Source organism: Crocuta crocuta, unplaced genomic scaffold, assembly GCF_008692635.1.
Source record: "Crocuta crocuta isolate KB4526 unplaced genomic scaffold, BGI_CrCroc_1.0 scaffold118, whole genome shotgun sequence".
NCBI lineage: Eukaryota > Metazoa > Chordata > Mammalia > Carnivora > Hyaenidae > Crocuta > Crocuta crocuta.
In genome coordinates, this window is record NW_027551558.1 from 3,255,587 (window position 1) to 3,269,353 (window position 13,767).

The window sequence follows — 13,767 nt, forward strand, 5'->3', positions numbered from 1 at the left end:
TGTAACCTCACAAGGGTGGAAGTACAGCATCTCCATTTAAGTTTTGATGGCATGGGTATGGGGGCAGGGCCACAGTTTTCTCTGTGATGTTGGTATAGAGCAGTTAATTTCTTGTTTATCTTGCTGGTCTTCCTTTTTCCTGGTCCTTTCATTAGAAAGGCAGTAGGACTTTGTTGGGACACTTTCGTCTGTGCCTGTTGGCATTTCAGGGCTATTGGCATCTTCAGCTCGTTGTCTGGGATGTATGTAGCAAAACGACAATCTGGAGACCTTAGCTACCCACTCTTTCTTCTGGCCCTGAGGTTACTAAACAGTCTGCGTTATTCTTCCCACTTTTCAGTGTCTTTTTAATGTTTGTTTTTACAAGTAGTGTCCAGGGTTTTTCTATACTTAAAAGTATCTCTACTTTATTTTTCCAGAAGCCAATGTTGAGACAGGTATGTTTAAACAAGACATTTGACTCCTTCCATTTGAAGGCCTATGTTTATTTAGGGAGATATAATGTATATATTTTTAACATCATTAAAGTCCCTTGAAATCATGTAGTATACACTCACTGTGTCTTACAGTGTGTCACAAAAGTTCCTTCTGAGTTATTGCATGTGGCAGAAAGATTGCCCATTTTCATTGCGATATAAGATCTTACTGTATACATTCTCTACAATTTATTTACCCACTCTATTGTTGATGGGTTGCTTCTATTTTTAACAATTATAGAATAATATTGCTATGTAATATTTCTGCATTTCTTCATTGTGAATATTTGTATATTGGGCACATACCGAGGATTGAAATTGTTGGCCACAGAGTAGTAATATTTTAAGCCTTAATATATACTGCCGGATAGTTTCCCTTAGTGATTTTTCCAATTTATAACCTTCCCAATAATGTTTGGTAATTCCGGTTGTTCTACATTTTGCAAGCACATGGTACTACTAGTCCTTTTCATTTTGACCTCTCTGCTAATTATCTTGTAATTCCACTGAAATTTCACTAGTGATTAAATAAATTGATCGTCTTTTATTATATCATAGGAAAGCAAAACAAACACAAATCAAAAGCTATATTAAGAGTCTGAGGACCTCTACCTAAGTAAAAGTATTAGTGACTGTGCCCACTGAGTGAAATCCAATGCATTTAACGCATTTTGTGGGAATTTTAGATGTCTTGAATTACCCATTAGTATGAGTGTCCTTTTAAGACTTTAATAGGTTACTCTTATTTTAAGGAGTGAGGGCACAGGATGAAGTCTCTTCTACAAGAATTTCTGATGTTACTTATGCAAGGGAGAGATTGAAACTGAAGTTTCGAAAGTAAGATACAGGCGGGTGTTGGGGCTGGCTCTCTTACGCCCCTCTCTAGATCTGGACTTAATAGAATCTAGTCGTGCTAGAGAGTCCCAGTGAAAAACATCCCCTTGCCAGACAGAAATAGGCCAAGAACTAGGCAAGGGACCAAAATGAAAAGTAAACGATTTTGTATTCACTTATTCAACAAATATTGATTGTGCTTCTACTAGAAACAGGTACTGGTCCAGATACTTGGACCACAGTGGGGAGTAAAACAGATGAATTTCAATCTTCAGGAGCTTTGCTCTACAAAGCATCATTCTTTCATATGAAGTAGTTTTTTTTCTTTTTTTATGTGAATTTTACCTTTGTTTATTTGACTTTGGTTTTCTTTCTGCATTTCTATATATTCATACTTTAATCTTCCAGCCTGATCCTATCTAATCCACAGAAAAATAAGGACAAACAATGTTCATTCATAGGCTAAGGCCCTCTCCTTTTGAGTTCTTCAATATGCCTTAGAACTTAGAGGCTAGCCTTCACTCACTCCCAGTAAATGGAAAAACATCTCTGTATACCCACTGAGAGATTCAGCTGGCCTTCACAAAATGATCTTCTCTCTATATTAAAACCTATGGGTTGCCTGATTTTTGTTTGTTTGTTTGTTTTTGTTTTTGTTTTGAGGGAGATGATGATTTTCAAAGGTATAAATATAAGATGGTTTAGATGGTACACTTGTCGGAATCAGTATGAGGCACATACAACTGGGACAGTAACCAGAGGTTTGTCAAAGTATTGAGACAAAGGGTTAATTTGACGTTTTGTTTCTGACTTGAAAATAAAAAACAAAGTTTAAGAAAAAGATTTTGAACTTGGGATGCACAGATTTTGACATATTTAAAATATATGCAGTATTTGTGTGTGTGTGTGTGTGTGTGTGTGTGCATGAGTATGTGAGCATGTGCATTCATTTATGATTGCATGTGAGCATTTTTCTAGGGGAAAAAGCTTTCACTAGATTTTCAAAGGGATCTGTGGCACAGATGTAATGCATAGCACAGGAGAGAGGGCAGAGATTGGGAATAATGGCAGGCTTCTAGTGACCAAAGCTTTGAAGGCAAATCATAGACAGTCATGGATATGTGTTCTCTTAAACTCTTCTTCTTTTCATTATTTTTGAAGGTTATATACTTATTTCCTCTACACCTAATGGTTATTTAGAAGAGAATTTTTTAATGTTTATTTATTTTTGAGAGCAAAGGAAGGGCAGAGTGAGATGTTCAATACAGATGTTTTAGTCCATATATATAAATAGTATATATATTATTGCCTCGAAGGTTTACATAATTGATATACAAAGAACTTCTCATTCTGCAACTTTTTTCTTTTAATATCAAGCCTTCCAGATTTATACATGTTGCATTTAGACAATCCATTCATTTCAAATGTTTTGTCGGATGTCTTTTTATGAATAGACTGTGATATATTTTCCCTTTCGTTTTGTTTTGGACTTATTTCCAGTATTTTTTATGTATGCAATGTTACAATAACAATTCTTCTACTTTTTTCAGAGTTTAGTTAGGGCAAGTAGTTTGAAGGGGAATTGCTGAGTTGTATGCCATGTTCATTTTCAACTTTATTTTATACTGTCAATTGTCATTAAGTTAGTCTCACTAACTGTATGAAAGTCACAAAGAAAATTTTCTCTAATTCGTCTTAGGAGTTTTGAAGTTATCTTCACTCATCTAGCCCATTCATCAACACACAATTAATTTTGTAAATGGTAGAAAGAAAGGAACCAAGAAATGGAGTTATTCAACATGGTACAGAATGGAGGACCTAGAAATAGCACAGGAGGAGCTGAACCTGGAGAGTTTTCAGCTTCATTAGTAAATACAAGAATGCCCATCTTGGGGCCCTTGGGTGACAGTCAGGTAAGCCTCAGACTCTTGATTTCAGCTCAGGTCATGATCTCACAGTTTGTAAGATCAAACCTCACATAGGGCTCTGCTCTGACAATGTGGAGCCTGCTTGGGATCCTCTCTCTCCTCCCCAACCCCTGCTTGTGCTTGCTCTGTCTCTCAAAAAAAAAAAAAAATGCCCATCTTGACTAAAACAAGTATAGTTTGTTTCTTCTTATATTTTTAAAGTCACTACAACATTTATAAGTTTTGTCTCCAAAGTTGGTAATAAGGCCATTCTTGTTTTTATTGTTCTTCTATTTTTTCCTCCATTTTGTTAATTTCCATTTTTATCAATGTTACATCTCTTCACTTATTTTTAGATATATTCTATTATTTTATTCTCTTTCTAATTTGACTGCTGAGCACACTGATTTGAGAATTTCTTGCTTTATTGCATAATCATTTAAAGCTGCAACTTTACCTGTACTTATAGATTTATTTACATCCTATGTATTGTGATAGGCAATATTTTCTTTTCTGTTCAGTTATAAATAGTTCACAGTTTCCATTATAAATTTTACCAGTAAACCTTTCTCACATTTCTGATGACATATGTTTCCCTTTCTATGATATTTCGATTATTTTTGTCCTTGATTAAGAGAGTTTTTGGTACATGTTTCATGTATACTTGAAGCAACTATCTATTATTGTCTAATTGTGGGTTGCAAACTTTTCCCACTATTCACTAGATAGACTTTGTTAATTCTTGGTTATAATCGTGATCATTCTTTTTAATGGAGGTCATAGCACCGGCCTTTTTTAAAACGTTTATTTATAGTTGAGAGAGAGAAAGAGAGAGACAGAGCACAAATGGGGGAGGAGTAGAGAGAGAGGGAGATACTGAATCTGAAGCAGGCTCCAGGCTCTAAGCTGTCAGCACAAAGCCGGGTGTGGGGCCCTGAGATCATGACCTGAGCTGAAGTCAGACACTTAGCCGGTTGAGCCACTGAGGTGCTCCATAATCCTGACCATTATTAATAATTTGGTTCATATATTCTGTGACTTTCTGCTATGGGTGTTTACAATTTTGTGTTGGGTTTTATTTGTTGGAAGTTTTACACTTGTCATTCTTTTAGCTGGGACTCGAGATATTTACAAGATATTTTGCCACATGATTTCAGGTCCATTATTGTTATATTTTCCTTAAAAAAAGAAACATATTTTGGGGCACGTGGGTGGCTCAGTCAGTTAAGCGTCCGACTTCAGCTCAGGTCATGATCCCGCGGTTGTAGGGTTCAGGCCCCGCGGCGGGTTCTGTTCTAGCAGCTCGGAGCCTGGAGGGTGTTTCAGATTCTATGTCTCCCTCCTTCTCCCTCTGCCCCTCCCCTGCTCATGCTCTGTCTCAAAAATAAATAAACTATAAAAAAAAAAAAGAAACGTATTTCAGTACAATTATGTTACATCTCTCTATATCCATAGTAACTCTTTTCTCTTAATAGATACCAGATCTCATATTAATACAGTAAAACTTTACTAACTTCCTGTAGGTTTTCTGGATTTTACCCTTTGACTTAAAACTTTTTGTGTTGTTATATTTGAGAGTTATCGATTTAAAATTTTACATGAAAGTTTATTAAATTCATATGTAGCAAATTGAAAATAATTTACATTTACTGTAATTATATGTATATATGGGCTTACTTCTACAACTTATATTTGTTCTATTAGCCATGATTTTGTTCATAGAATGTTTCTATATATTTTTTAATTTTTTCTCTTCAAGTTTTTATATTGAATTTACTGAATTGGCTTTAGTTTGCCCTTTTTACCTTTTTTCCTACTAATTCTGAAATTATGTTCCATTCTGTAGCAGATACACTTATATTTTTAACACATGTCTCTATTAACAAATTCTAAATTTAACTAAGTATATTCTGCTGAAAATATTTAGACTTAATCAATTGTGATATACCTACCTATTTTTAATTTATATGCATAATATATATGTGCTATACAAGACTCAAGACATATTTAACTTTAATGAACAATTGCTATCTAGTAGAACACTGCTTTGTGTATCCTCATTCCATTCAAGTTCAATGTTCTTACTGGACCATATCTTTCAGTGAAGGTCTTGTAAATGGTATTATTTTTATTTCTTTCCTAAAAATATTTTTTCTTAGTCTATGTAATAATTTAGCTAGATATAGTATACAACACTGACTGTTATTTTCACTTTCTGTTTTGAAAAATAATATCTGCTTATTAGTGCCTATTCTTATTGATGACATGACACCTTCTATTATTTTACTATTGCAAGTAATGTTTCTTCACTCTTTGGGCATACTTATTACTTTATTCTCTAACATCAGCTTGCCTATGAATAGGTTTATTTTTGTTTTCTTGTCTTAGGGTTTAGTGGCTTATTTCAAAATGAAGAATTAAACCTTCCCTCCTGTATAAAGTTTTTGGCTTTTGTATATTATAATATTTTCATAATTTATTTTTGCTTATGTAAATTCTATTTACACAAATGTTTGAAGCCCTTACCTACATCTTAAGTGCTCTGTTATGCTTTTATATTTGCTTCATTTTTGTAATTTCCCAGATGTCTTCAATTTCACTGATTCTTCAGCTATGTTTAGTCTCTTTTTCAACCAATACATTGGTTTTGAAAGTCAGTTTTTACAACAAAATTTGTTATTCTATATTCTTTATACTATTTCTGACAATTGAAATTACTGATTTTATAGTCTCTTCCAGACTATAAATTTTTTCTAAATGACTTTATCTTACCTGATAACTGTCTAATTTGGTATTTATCCTCTCATGTAGTTTCTTCCTTTCTTTTTTTCTTTTTTTTTTAATTTTAGACCTTTCTCGAGTGTATTCTTGTTCCCCTTGTCCCTGTAAATTCTTCCACAGATAAATTTTTTATTTTGTTTTCTGTGTGTGTGTGTGTGTGTTAAAACCTGAGAGTAATGACGGGGTGCCTGGGTGGCTCAGTCCGGTAAGCATCAGACTTCAGCTCAGGTCATGATTCTGCGGTTCGTGAGTTTGAGCCCCACGTGAGGCTCTGAGTTGACAGCTCAGAGACTGAGTGCTGTTTTTGATTCTGTGTCCCCCTCTCTGGCCCTCCTCAACTCGCACTCTGTCTCTCTCTCTCCCAAAAATAAACATTTAAAAAATTTTTTGAAAATCTGAGAGTAATGATTGATTATACCTGTATTACAGATTCGTATTCTAATAAATTATCTAGTAATTCATGACTATAGTAGAAGGATTATTCTATATTAACACATTTTCCCCCACAGCTCCACATATATAGTCAATATCCTATAATTTAGGGTGATTTCATGTTGTAAAATACAATCGTTAAATCACTTTCTCTCTTAAGTAATCCTGTTTGAGAATAATTCTGCCCTGTGCTGGTATCCTCACAGCACTGATTCATAGAAAAAAATAAAACATCCGGCATTCTACTGAGATAATACAAGTCCTACATAAATAATTCTTACGTTTATATTACTTAATATAGTAGCCCTAGCAAGAGATTGCCTTGAGAGTTCAACACTGTCATCCAAATTCTTTCTAAAGCTGGCGATTTCTCTCACTGAGTTAATCACCTCAACTTGAGTGGACATGATTGGGTGATATTATTGGAAACAGGACACCCACTAAAACTCCATTTTCAATTTGGGCTCTTGCTGAGGGATTTCCTCTCAGTTGGCCGCTTCTCCTACAAAAGAAACTTCTGTCCTTCACTGGACAAAAGCTATACTTCAACTACGGAGTTGAGGTAGAAGCAGTCAATTCCCTTCTTTTTAAGAAATAATTTTGCAGGAAAAATGCAAAAAACTATAAAATTATAAGAAACCAAGATATCTAGATTTTTAACACAGACATTTGGTCTTCCCAGTGTTTAATTGCACTTCAAGTAAATCACACAATGTCTGGATTTGTAGCTAATCCTTAACATACACAGTAGCATGTTACCATCCATGGCAGCAGGTACTTTTTCTGGTGGGTGGAGTTTATACCCTTTAAACCCTATAATGAATTGAGTTTTAAGAAGGATTTCAGAATTAGGTCAATAACGTTTAGATGAAGTCGGAAGGATATTTTTCACTTTGTTCATGCTCCGGACAAAATATCTCCTTATCTTTCCTGCCATAGTCCAACTTGAACATTCTGAAGGGAGCAAGAAAAGTTGTATAAAGTTTACTTGTGTCTAGCTCACGGTAGACCAATAGAAGAGGCAGATTCTAGTAATTCCTTTTGTACTATCTCCATAGCAGCAAAAGTCTCAAATTGCTTATTTTTTCAATGATGTGAACAACCGGGAAGCTCCTGAGCATTAATTGCACATATATGCTATTGCTTACAGAGTTAAAATGTCTGGTTACACCCAGTAACTAATTCCTTGGTCCCTTGAAGATGTTCTGAGGTAAGAAGGTACATCTCTGATTTCTCAGTTGGCCTCCTGAGACTCCTACTGCCTCCAGTGTAGGGTCTTTAAGCCTGGTACATATGAGAATCTTGTGAGAACATTAAAATATACCGATGCATGGGTCTCATCTTAAGTGGCTCCTATTTAATTGGTATAGAGTGACTCAGTCAGGCATCTGCAAATTTATATTTCTTTCTTTTCCTTTTCCAGAGCATCTGACACTTGAAATTGTGATACCATTCAAAGTCAAATTCTTATCATGTCTTCTAAAACAGTTCACCAACGGTTCTCCATCCCAAATGTCTTTTTTCTTTTTTTTTGGTTTTGTCTTCTTACCTTCAGAATGGTCATAATTGGGAACAAAACCATGATGCATTTGCTGAACAAATATTTAATCAGGATATACTATGTGCCTGCTACTATGATAAATGCTAATTTTATTATAATAAATAGAACAGATGTGGACCCTGACCAGAGGAGGGTTACACAAATAGATGTATAGTTGCAAATTCCAACCACTCATATAGAAGAAAAGCACAGCACACTGCAGATCAATTTATTAAAACAGGAAAAATAGGGACAGTTGGGTGAGTGGCTCGGTGGGCTGAGTGTCTTATTCTTGATTTCAGCTCAGGTCGTGATCCCAGTATCTTGGGATAAAGACCCACATTATGCTCCACATTGAGCATGGAGTTTGCTTAAGATTCACTTTCTTGCTCCTCCACATCCTCCTTCCCTGTTTACACTCTCTTTGAAAGCAAGGAAGGAAGAAAGCAAGAAAGGAAGAAAACAACCAAGCAAGCAAGCAAGCAAGCAAGAAAGAAAGAAAGAAAGAAAGAAGAAAAGAAGGGAAGAAAAAAAGAAAAACAAAAAAGATTCCTATGAACAGTTAACACGTTTATAGAGATCTTAAGGCTAAATTGCAATTGGGCAGGCAGATCTGGGAGTCAAGGTGAGGCATTCCAGGCAGAGGAGGAATTGAGCCATAAGTGAACTGGACTTATTAAAGGAACTGAAAGAAAAGCAGTAAGACTGAAGCACAAGGCATGAGAAGAAGTACACAACAGATCGGGATGAGATAAGGGTCAGGTAATGAACAATTTCAGATGTTATCCTATGTGCAGTGGGAAGACTCATTTTAATAAAGTATTAATACAATAAGATTTGGGTTGGAAATGGACCCCCAGATGGTTGTAATGAGACTGGATTAGCAGTCAGCACAAAGAAGGAAGTGGGAGAACGAGAAGTTCAACTTGAGCCAAGCACTAGGCTTAATGGAAAGTAACACCTTGGTTCTGCTTTGGGGGAGCTGACATCATAACAGAGGGAGACCATTGTGGAAAGGTTAATTTCAACATAATGTGGTATGAGCGGGGAAGTTCTGGTGGAGCGTGGTAAAAGTCAGAGGGTAGTAGGTTAGAGAATCTGAGGAGTGGAAACACAGCACGCAAATTGTAAGAGAACCCAAGGAATTCTAAGATCAGGAGACACTGACCATTTCATAGTCAACATTTGGCACTGAAGGGTTGGGACCACACTTGATCATTTGCTCATTCATTGATAAATATTTAATGAGTGCCTACTGTGTGCTAAACAATTGCCAAGTGCTGCATATCTATCTATCTATCTATCTATCTTCTCCCCCCACAGAGGTCATTTTACTTCAAGTGGCACTTTGGACTTCTACTTTACAAATGCTTTAAAAAGACATTATTCCTGGGGGGAGGAGGCAAGATGGCGGAGAAGTAAGGAGCTCCGTACTTGCACTCGCGCCCATACATCACACGGAAAAGATCTGAAGGCATTGGAAACCTTACGAAACCTGAGAGATTGGGAGAAAAAGGATGCAGAATCCACTGAGAGAGCCTTCTAACGTTGAGTGCAAACTGGGGAAGATAAAAGCGGGCCAGGATCGGAGACTCCAGGGTTGGAGGTGATCCCCCTCTACCCTCTACGGGGAGTGAGAGGGGGAAAAGAGAGAGTCTGAAACAGAAAAAACCTCCGCTTGGGGGGAAAACCTCCGCTCGGGGCATAGAAAGACCGTACTTGCCAAATACCTGCACGCCAGGTCCCCTCGCGCCAACTGGTCCTGGAGGGGGCTGAGCACACAAACTGCTCCTTTGTGCTGGCTCCTGGAGGCTGGACTTCAGAGTGGTGGCGCGCCTGCCGCCATTGTCCTCCTGGCTCCTTGGGTCTCAGAAAGAGCCGCGAGCGGACACCGGGCGTCTGCGCTCCTGGCCGGCTGGAACTCTAGAGGGAAGGCAAAGAGCTAAAAACTGGGAAATTTGCCTGTGAGTTCGTGATTCGTGTGACGAGCCATAGAGGGAGCTGGTTTTCCTCACTCCAGGGGGCTCGGCGCACCCGGCAGGCAACCTCGCCCATGCTTGCCAGCCCAACCCAGAGAAGGAAGAAGTGATTCTGACTCCACCCCCAGAGCTCGGCAGGGGGCCTGGAATTGCCCCGAGGGGGTTGCCTGGGAAGCTGTGTCTAAGGCAATTTCAGCGGGGCACGTGGACTGGGATTTGGAGATTGGGACTGGCCTGTGTTGAGGAGTGCAACCAACTTTGGCTGCACCCCTGGCACGGGGAGTTTACACGCCCAAAAAAGCGAGGTACAGCGGTTGGTTCAAGAAGGGACTGGAGCACCGTCACTCTCCTCCCCACAACCGCCAAGGCAGAGCTCCCGCCTGAGGCATTGGATCCTGCCACGCCCATCCCTGCCTGAGAGGTGCTCTCCTCCCATTTTTCCTTTCTTTTTTTCGTCTGCTTTCTCTTTTTTCTCTTTTTTCCCTAGAACACTGACCTGATTAACTCTGGTCGCAAGCTTGCTTAAACAATCACAACGAGTCCATTCTGTANTTCTTTGACCTCCACCGCAACAACTTCTTACTTGACCCGTCCCCAAAAGCAAGGGAATCAAGAGCAAAAATAAACGATTGGGACCTCATCAAGATTAAAAGNTCCTTCATTGTGGCTCTCTTTCCTCCTTGTCCATGAAAATGATTCCCTCACTTATCACGATGCCTTCTCTGCATCCTGTATACTAAAAAATGTTTCTCTGTGGGACCAGCGCCCATGTGAAAGAGTCAACAGAAACACAAGAGACGGAATATTTTAAGTTTAGAGCCCATTTTACAGGTAGAAATAAAACAATTCTTCCATCACTTTTTATTTTAAACCTTGCTATTATAGAATATTACAACCACCTTCTCATAAACAGAAGGAATAATTCATATTTATGTAAACTCATAATCACCATTTCAAATGAGAAGTATTAGACATGTGGGATATGTGAAGGCATGGCAAAAGAAAATATTTTCAATGTCAGATATTAAAAATGTTGGCTAACATTAGCAATGGATATGTGTTCCAAGGAATTTAAGGAACACTAAAACCTTCCTCAACAAGTCCTAACCTGTGGTACAAGGACAATGGCTGACTTCTCGAGGCATAAATAACCTTAAGTGACTAGTTTTGTGTGAGGCCACTCAAACTGAAACCTTGTTACAGCACTAATGCTAATGGTCTAAACAGGGAAGGAATTATTTAAGTAAATAAATGTGGTTGGCCAATTTTATCCTCTTAGTTATTTAGCATTTTTTTTGGTAATATATGTTGTAGTTGGCAGTTAGGGACTGCAGCTTATTATAACCACGAATCAAAGTATAAAAACCAATAAAAAAAAATAAAGAGTATAAGTTGTTAGCAAAAACGACAACCTTGAAAAACTATTATTTCTGTTATAAGCTTATATCAAACAGTCTCTACTTAAAATCCATTTTAGTTTTACAAGTGTAGTTTAATTCCAGTATTTTCCAACTGGCACCTGTATCCAGAGAAAGGCAACAGTTCGTTAACCTAAACATATTAGTTAGATGAGAAGACACACTTATACTGTTATTTGAATGAGTGTCTTCTTCATTCTAGAAATGTTTAAGACGACAAGCAATCGATCCAGACTATATCATCCACATCCACAGAGTAAACTGCATTAATTCGAACACGGATGTCAACTCCAACCGAGCTCACCATACGTTTGCCAGGCTATCTTTTCCAAATGGAAGATACTCATTTCATTTGCCTATAAATGAATACTTTCCCTAAACTGTGAAGACAAACAGTAGGGCTGCCAAAGTTTTTCTCTTAGAACTTTCTAGGGTAGACTGATAATTGAATTATGTCAATAAAGCAACTAAGCAGAGTGGATGATCACTATAAAATCTTACAGAATAAATGTTAGAAATAATATCAAGCCAGGTCATTAAGTAAGATCTGCTCTTTACTTAGATTTGGACCACCAATTTTTGTTCATATGCTTTTGCCAGATAGTCTTCTTTGTCTATTTTAAAGATAGGTCATATGATTCCAGCAATTCAATTCCATTATTACAATTAAGTTATCATGGGAAGAGGAAGGAAATAAAACTAAATGCCTGGTGCATTCTCCACCTTTCCAGCAGTCTGCCCGCTAAGCCACATTTTCTCTCCCTAACAAGCTCATGTGAGTCTTCAGAAAATAGTAGAATATATTTCATGTCTATTTCAGTGTGCTTGCTTTAAGACAGTGGTGGGAAGTTAAGGCAAGGAGGAGGAAAAACAAGCTAGCTACATGTTTTCAGACCTGAAAAAGATATCTTATAACTTCTGTCCTGGTTATTGTAAAAAAAAAACAAAAAAACAAACAAAAAAACCCCAAAAAACCAAAAACCTATTTATTCTGCTCCCACATGTGCTATTCAAAGTTATTTTGAGAGTAATTTGAAATAATTCCAGTTATGTACAAAAAGCCTTGACTTTCTTGAAATAAGGAAAAGTGAATACAAGAATATTTGAATGTTCACAAATACTTAATAAGACAAAATTTTTCCAAATAGTATATCAAATTTATTTATAAGTTGTCATTTTCAACTAAAAAATAACATAGGTTTTATCCTTAATTGTTGCTACTATTGACTAATTTAACAAGCAAAGGAAGAAACTATTTGAGAGTACGTAAAATACCAACCAACTCCATATTAGCAGAAAAAACAAGGTACTTTCATTTCTTTTATTAACACAAATACAAACCACTAAATCAAAGTGCTTAAAGAAAAGCAAGCATGAAAATTGTCAGCTGTAGCTATATTTATTTTTCAACCCTTCCTGTAATCTTTTTTTATGTGTTACACCCTTTGAATTTCTAAAATATAAATGAAAAATCCAGTTTTATGAGGATGAAGGGTAGACAACTCATTATTAAGACATTTAGACAGGGTAGACATTTTTCGTGTGAAAATCAAACAAATCAGATACTTTAGGTTGGTTATATGTCACTGGGGCACTGTTCCCTATAAAATGTGAGCATGTTAGGAGAAGACCCCCATACTAAGTATGGGTGGACTTCATGACAGAGACACAAATAGAAAAGTGAAGAAAAGAAGGTGATGGAAGTCGGGGAAATCTAACCAAGTCTCCACGTTTATTAATCCTAAGCACATATTCATTGGAATAGACAAACCATTAATTACTGCTTCTCACTCTCATGTGGAGATACCTACAGTTTTATGCACTTACAGGCAAATGGATGGGTTACTCTTTTATAAGGATGTCATATAATCCCCCTTTGGGGAGGCACTTCTTACAGAATTGTGAACTTCTTTTGTCTTCAATTCTTTCTTAAGCCTCACGTGTTCCAACATGGCTTAATGTTTCAATGCATTTTATCTTTGCTATATCTCTCTTAATAAAATTTGGATATCTTAGCCAAGTTAAGAAAAGTCCAGCTGATCATCCCAAGCAATCATTTGTTAGTAGAGTACATTTTCCAATTGTATTGTTGATTCTTCACACTGGTCATTGGATCAACCATATAGATAAACCAGCAATGACTCTAATGGAAGACATGAGCTTGGAGCAGGCCCCTTTGTAATTCTCAGCTCTGGGGTGGATCAGCTACATGGTTTCTAAGAAGACAAATTCTTTGCAGTATCCTTTTCTCTAAATTATTGGAATGTAGGTACACTTTGTCAGGTATTGCATTTAAAATTCAAAAAATTTTTAAAAAATAAACTTCTTTATTTAGTTACAAGTTACTTCCCCAGAACATATTTATATAAGGCTAAATATAAATATAAATCCCACAGATAA